Raw genomic sequence first — 8464 nt, forward strand, 5'->3', positions numbered from 1 at the left:
GTCCGGCTCAGAGCAGGACGGGTCAGCGTACACGTTGTTTTGGTTTAAATAGGCAAAACCCAGGAGGGATGCCAGAATATCTGATCAATCAAGCTTTGCATTTTGGTGTCCAAATCTTACCGATCCAACCCAAAAGAGTGGAGATTGACATGCTGCAGTCCGTTGGCTGGTCAAAAGTATTATCACTTCCTGTGCGGCTCAGCACTAAGAACAAAGCAAAAGCAGCGCCGTGCTTAATTATACAGTGTTTTTTGTTTAGTTTTTTTTTAAATACCACATGCCAAGGAGAAAGAACACAAACTGCTGGATGTCCACCATTCCCCTGCTTTTCTTTTATGTCACATTCTCCTTCATTATAATTCAAAAAAGGTATTGCACCACTATGACAGGCAGGCATGATGCAGATACGTTTAAATGTCAGACAATTATGTAAAGAGAAGAAAAATCATGGACTACAAGCAGGGTAGCTGAGGAGCAATGTTTTCTGTGGGAGAGAGTAATTCACTTTGGTACAGCTTTGCAACTTTGCAGACCTTTTTTATGTTAACAAGCATCTACACCACAGCAAAGTGCAACAGCTGGTTTAAAGGAAAAAACCTAAAAAGCATATGTCCTCATTAAACTTTTGTTAGATGGTCAGTCTCCATCCTTGCCGCATGAGCTCATACGTTCCCTTAGTTCTCACTGATCTTAGTCAAAGAGGAAGGCAACTTTAAAGTCACATTTCTTTAGCCACTGGCAGAAGAATAAAATGGACGAATATTTTGGGGGAGGAATTGGCCATCAGTGTACAGTTCCTGTTTGTGGGATGTACACTGCTTTTGCACATCAAACCTTTATTATTCCGTATAACTACTAATTTATTTATTTATTTTTAGTTAACTTTGAACCCAAGTATTTTTACATTTTCTTTCGAAGCGAGCTTTCTTAGCTGTGATACTCCTACTTACATATAAATGCATTCATGCACTATTACTTTTATTGTTGATTTAGCTTGGAATCAGAAAATCTTGCTAGTACCTGGTTTGACCCTCCTTTCCTTCAGAACTAGAAGGATTAATGTGTTGGAAACATTCCTCAGAGATTTTGCTCCTTATTGACATAATTGCATCCTACAGCTGCTGAAAATTTGTCGGATGCACATCTATGATAAGAATCTCACGTTCCACCACATCCCAAAGATGCTCTATTGGCCTGGATTGAGATCTGGTGACTCGTGTTCAAGACAACCATTTAGAAATTATTTGAGTTTTGTGACATGGTGCATTATAAACATGGTCAGCATGAAGCTCAGTTGAAACTGAGGAGCCCAAAGTGTGCCAAGAAAATATCCCCCACACCACTACTCCATCTCCAGTAGCCTGAACTATTGTTTCAAGTCTGGATGAATCCATACTTTCGTATATTTACATTTAATTCTTACCCTACTATCTGAATGTTGCAGCTGCACTCAAGATTCATTGGACCAGGTAACGTTTTTCACATCTTCTACAGGTCACGTTTTTGGCAAGTCTGTGTAAACTGTAGCCACAGTTTCCTGTTCTAAGCTGACAGGAGTTGCACCCAGTGTGGTCTTCTGTAACCCATTTCCTTCAAGGTCTGATGTGTGGTGGGCTCAGAGATGGTATTCTGCATACCAGTGGTTATTCAAGTTCCTGTTGCTTTTCTATCATCTCCAACCAGCCTTCCCATTCTCTGGTGGCCTCTGACAAACAAGGCATTTTCATCCAAACAGCTGCTGCTCCGGTTTATAAACCTTACATGTGGTCGTGTGTGAAAATCCCAGTAGAGCAACAGTTTCTGAAATTGTCAAATCAGCCAATCTGGCACCAAAAACAATGCCACATTCAAAATAATTTAAATCCCATTTTTTCCCAATTTAAGGGATGTGATTGGCTGATCAGATATTTGCGTTAACATGCAGCTGAACATATATCTCTACTGAAGTTGCCAGTGAGTGTCTATATCAGTTTAAATGAAAATTCATTAAAGTCCAGGAGACATAAAATATCTTTCTTAATTGAAGCTCAGTTTCTAAGTGTATCTTACTCCAAAAGACAACAAAAGAGCAAAGCTTTGTTTACAAATCCAGACTTACAAGCTGTGAAAGCAGCTTTCTCCGCTGACCTTAGAGTGTATCCACACAAACAGCTTAGTGGGTCTCGGCACTGACTGGAATCAGTCAATTTAATGCCACACAAATCTGTTATCAAACCAAAGAACCAACTTTTATGAAGCCCAAAGTTTTCTTACACATTTTTTTGCAGCTTATTTCATTCATACATGTATCAGCAAATCAGATTCTGCATATATTCATGTCAAGCAAAGCCTCTCTCTTTGACGAATCCCATAGTTTTATTTGATGGTTTTCATTTTGCTCTTGCGCCCAGAGCGCTACATTAAATCCTTTTTATGACATCAGACAGCAGCTCCTCAGTAAACTGACTCTTAGGATTGCTTTTGTCTTTGCACGAGAAGTTGTGTGTTAATGCAGAGAGGACTGTTAATGCATTTATGGCATTTGACTAGTTAATTAGGACTTCTTTGGCTTACAGTAAAAGATGTGGAAATATCTGGATTTTCTCACTCTTGCTCTTTTTTTCCATCCACTTTAGCTATCATTATTTGTTAACTGCAGTGATTACACACAAAGGCATGAACAACATCCACACATACACTGATCTATCTGGTGCTGGGTAAAAAATCACAGGGAAAAATACAATATGTACTCTCTCCCAGGGAGAGAGAACAGAGGGTTGTAATATTATAGTTATGAGTACATTGATTTTTCTCTTCATGGGGTTTCATATCATGAGCATCTACTGTATCACATCATACGTGTGAGATTTTTTTGCCCTGTAAGTTCACAGTACACACACACACACACACACTCAGTGGGATGTCAGAGAGGGATGCTAATGGTTTTTCAGTTAAACTGATCATGGAAATTACATTTATTTTATTCACTTTGTCTCTGTCTAACTCATCTCTCTCCCAGTCTTGTTACTGTTCACTGTCTTCCCTGTCTTCTCTTTTTTTCTTTATTTTCATCCCTCATTTGGTGCCACTTTCCTCCATCTTTCTCTTTAAAATCCCATCTTCTTCTCTTCCCTCCAGTGCACTTCAACACTTAAAATTCAGATTTGATTTTCTGGCATGACCAAAATCTCCAGTGTTGCATCTCCTAGGGAAAAAAAATCTTTACCAAGAGTTGGGTGGCATACTAAGTCATATTCATCCTGAATTTTCATTGCAAAGTGCAAAGTGACATGACTAGGGGCCACTGTCTTCTCTGCATCCATCACAACAGCGTAGCTTCTCAGGAGGAGAGTCTGGGTACTGAACTAGCCTCCTGCAAATGGGTTTCTTGATTATATACATTAATAACAGAAGAAAAGTCCAGACTGAGATGTCTCAGGAGAAGTGTCGTCTGGATAGATTAACTACCTTAGGTGTGGGTTTTGGGATTTGTAACCTTCTAGACCTTTTACATGCAGAAACCCCCAGAGATTGAGAGAAACCCCCACAAAAGGGTGATATGACAAAGGCCCTTTTGTGCACTCAGTACTGAGTCAAGCTATGGTTGGAGTTCTTCTTGGCCTTTTATTTAGACCACTGTTTTTGTCCCAGTATACTTGCATGGAAGGACGAAAGGGAATCGAATTATTGACTAAAATATGTCTGATATTGTGAAGCTAGGCTGCAGTATGGCTGCTTTCCACTTGTTTGCATTATGCTTTTTCCAGTTGACTTTTTATGCCTATGACCAGTAGAACTGACAAACAAGAACTTAAGGAGTAAATTGACCTCCCACCTCATTATCTGAGAGATAGTCCAGCTCTTTTTTTTTTCTATTTCAGCTAACACGTTTACATGCATTTTAAAAGTCTGGTTTTAATTATGACAATCAACTGTACATTTTTCACGTTTCATGAACATGTGTCAGATATCTACAGATAATACCTAGATAAGATGTTTACATGCCGTAGTATCCTTTGGAGTACTCAAGGTAACCTTCCCAGGTCTCTTAAAACAAGGATCAGGATCACTGCATATATAGGTTAATGGGTCATCAAGACCACAAATACAATAGCTATATGACCACCTTAGTTTAGGCCACAAGATAAAAATGTTTTTCAAACAATTCAGGAACATAAAATATAGTGAAAGAAGTATAAAACTGCTTGGTTGTTCTTCGTGGTTAGAACTAAAGAGGAATTATAAAACTGATGCATTTTTATCTTTGCAGGGATATTTGATGTTTATCTGTTTATTTTTTCACAACTGTTCCTCCTTCTCTTCTCCTCCTTCCTCACTTGTTTACCTCTTTACTTATCAACCTAATGCACTCAGTTTGCGTTTTATTCTCCTTTTGTTTTCCCCCTTCACCCTCTGCACCCCCCTTATCACTGTCTGTTGTTGGCTCCACGCTCCCTCCCTGCGTCCATCCCTCTCTCCTTACGGTGGATTAGGGCAGCTTACAGCCTAGTCGATGCTAATCAGGTTTATCCAGACAGAGGGCGATCATTGGGCTATCAGTAATTACACACGCTGATATTAGCTTCCACAGATATGTGCACTGGCACATTTTCAATCCACATCATCTCTTTGGATCAAACATATGGTTGTCTCAGCAGTGTGATGCCATGACAGCTTATTGCGACTGTTTCTGCTCCTTTGTTTTGATCCATCTGTTGTGAACACTAACATGTCTAATTCCAGCTTCAGAAAATGAGGTAATTGTTGCAAATGTGATTAAGGCATTTTTGTAATGTATTTAATTCAGATTTGAGAATAATAATAAAAAGAAGGTGATGGTTTGTTGATAATGTCATTCCCCAGAACTTCACTGCAAAACATGATTTTATTCACACACAATTTACAAGCAAAGATGTATATTGTTGAAAAACCGACTTGTCTTTCTTCCTGGAAAAAGATTAGATAAGTGGGTTGATACCACTTTATAAGTATGTCTGTTAAAAACAAGGCTACAGCCAGCAACAGCTCTGCTTAGCTAAGCAGAAAGACTGAAAACAGTCAGCTTAGCTCTGTCCAGAAGTAACAGAAGCAGCAAACCATTTAGCTCACTGCTGTGACGCAGTACTTTCAACAGACAGGAAAAGCTTTTGCAACTTGCACAAATGCATACATTACGATAACACATTTAAAGTTTAGGCAGATGGAGCCTAACTAGGTGGAGACTTGGTTTCAGTTGGTGTGTTAAACTAACTGTCTTTTTCCCTTATTGTTTTGTCCAGGTCATACTGACCACACTGTGGGTAACATGTGGGACTGAGCTCCAACATGTTCATTTGTCTGATACAAGAGCAACTAAAAAATTTATAGATGTAATTGAATTGATAGTTTATCAGAGTTAGGGCATGTGTTATCCTCTACATGCTGCCTTCTCGTGCCAAACATACCAATATTTTGTTTTCCAACTAGGCTGCAATTTCACATTAAACTCTGATGAAAGATGCTCCTATTTCTTACCTCCGACAAGGCGAGGGTCATGTATTTGGCGGTGGTGTCTGTTAGCAAAATAACTCAAAAAGTTATAGGCAGATTTTGATGGAATTTTCAAGAAATCTTGGAAATGGAATAAGGAGCAAATGATTCTATTTTGGAGGTGATCCAGATACTGAATCCAGGATTTTTTTTTAAAGAATTATTTACTATGGGGAGATAGGGATAATTTTGACATTAAAGCTTTTAACTAAAAAAATAATGGCCACAAACACTGGCAAAAAATAAAAAAATAAAAAATTACAATGGGATAGTGGAAGTGTGCACTCTGGGTGCTTCTACAGTTATTGCTTTCAAGGTTAAAACTTATCTGCAGTACTTTATGCAGCCTTATATTACCCCTACAAAAGACTCTAAAACATATATATATATTTATTCTTTTGGTCTGTTCAGTGGCTCATAATTGAAATGTGAAGCACTACAACTAAACCACAGATGGACACTTAACAACCACACAGAGGGGATAAAAAAAACTCATGATCTGACTGTATTAAAGAAGAGCTAAACAAATAGACAAATGGACACAGATATCAGGTTTTAATGCCCAGTCAGAAGGTGGAGAAAAGTGTTGGATTGCATTAGGAAAAAAAAAAAACCCAAAACAAAACATAATGCTGAGTGTTTAGCCAGTTATCAAAAGCAGAAATGATGAGGTGTTCTTTGAATTGGGCGTGTGTGTGTGTGCAGGTTTTCCTTTCCACCTTGTGTGTCAAAGATGGTGTACGTCCTTTCCTGCGGGTGTGAAGATAGCTCCATTTGTAGATGATTGGGTTAGGATATATGCGTGTACGTCACTGAAGAGGAGAAGGGGGGGGGGGGGGGGGTAGGGAAGGTGAAAGAGAAAAGGAGAGGAGGGAACGAGGGGCAGGAGGAATGTTTTTCATTACGTAATCTAATCTGAGTGGCTATTTTTCTTGTATAAAACCTCTGTTGCCCTCAATGAGACTGCTGTTCTCATCTGTCTAAAAGCACCAAGTGAGTCACAGTGCTGGTCCGGACACATGCAGACAAAGTCAGAATGAGTCAGCCCAGATCTGCTTAGACGCTCACCTCAATAATGAATAATGTAATAGGGAAGGCATAAAAACTGCTCAAATGACATGCGAACTCAGTGGATAATAGACATATGGATGATCCTGTTGGACACTCAGCACACAAACATAAAGCAAGTGACATCTTCAAAGAGCATATGGACAGCTGGGCTACAAGCAGGTGAACAGGTGGATTGTACTTTGACACCCAGAGGTCTAGCTTTCCTTTGTCTTAAGGTTACTGGACACAAATGCATAGTGAAAAGTTAAAGTCACAGTATGCTAAAAATAATGTTTTAGCATTGTTAACATGTCCATAAGATGTTTTAATGTGTTAAAAACTATATCATGAGCAAAATCAGCCATCAGTGATGGATATTTCGGCCTTGTTATTGCAGAAAACAATAGAAGGCAAGGTTGGACAGCCTCAATGGTTACACATTGAAAATTAGAGAAACCAGTCCTTACTACTTGAACAGCTACTTTGAATAAGCTATAAGAAACCAACATAATGAAAAGTAAGCACAAGATGCTAGGAAATAGCTGGGGACTTGTGGGGATCATGGAGGACCCCAGGTTGAGAAAGCAGAGGCTAACTGCTAACCCCCAGTGTCAAGACCAAGCAAAAGAACAATAACAGGTAACACTTGTTTGCTAGGTAAGGAAAACAGCTGCTAGCTGCTAGCATCATGAGAGCTGTCGCTAGCAACTGATTATGTTCCTCTTTAACTTTTCATTTCATGGTTGGGTTGAAATGGAAGCAGGACTAAATATGAATATTCTTACAACCCTACTTTTTTAGAATAATAATAACTAGAGTTGGACTTATAAGCAAATTGAATTTTAACAGCCTCACATTATATAGACTTGTTCAGTTTTTGGTGGAGGGATCATTTAAAAACTTGCTGTCAGAATAACTTAATTACAATAAATAGCTGTTTCATCTCTGTCTGAACACCTAAAAAATTCTCAACTAAACACACTATGCCTCATAAGTTGAATCTCTTTTAAATACAGAAGTATGGAAATATAATTTTCAGCCACTACTGTCATCCAAAACATCTTTCCCATGTACACACTTTCAGAGAAGTGCAGATCTCTAACTGAACACCCACGCGCAATCTGCAGGTGAAGGTTAAACAGACTGTTGTTCCACTAAAGAGCAGACAGTTGACCCTTTTGCAAAGAAATAAAGAAAATAAGCTTTGCAAGACATCCAGAATGGGAGGTGTTGAACTGAAACCACTGTCATTAGTCACATTTTTTCCAAATAATTACAGAAATAACACAAACCAATGCACGCTAAAAAAGAAGAAACAAAAAAGTCTTTGAAAGCAGTGTTGTGCATCTGGTCTACTTTCTTTAGCCTCTCTCTGCTATCATGTGCTGAGAGAGGCATGAATAGCTGTAGGGCAATCCAGTGAGGTCTATGCGTGGAAGTAATAAAAACAGCAATCTCAGTGTTCTCTCACATATTTCTCCAAATCAACAGGACAAAAAAATTAAATAAACATGGGCCAAAAGAAAAAAATGCCAATCAAAAGCTAACATATAAATATCCACACTTTACAGGGCCAGCCTAAGGCATCCAAGTAAATTATCAGAAACCAAAAGTCTCTCAGCTATTAGAAGGTCCTAAAAAGACTCATTTTTAAATTATATTTTATCTCTGATAGACTCTAGAATGGCTATTTCACTCCTCCCAAGAATTGCTAATGTAGCCTGAGGTACTGAAGGAATTTATGCATCCGAACCTGTTAGCGTGTCCCGATGTCTAACTGGAACTTCCAGGATTAAAAAATATAAACACAGTGTCTCTAATCATATTTTATCAATGTTAGTAAGGGTTTTTTTCTACCAGAAAAAAATGCAAAAAAAAGCCATGAAACAGAAAACACATTTGTGCT

Source organism: Melanotaenia boesemani, chromosome 4 (genome assembly GCF_017639745.1).
Source record: "Melanotaenia boesemani isolate fMelBoe1 chromosome 4, fMelBoe1.pri, whole genome shotgun sequence".
Classification (NCBI taxonomy): Eukaryota; Metazoa; Chordata; class Actinopteri; order Atheriniformes; family Melanotaeniidae; genus Melanotaenia; species Melanotaenia boesemani.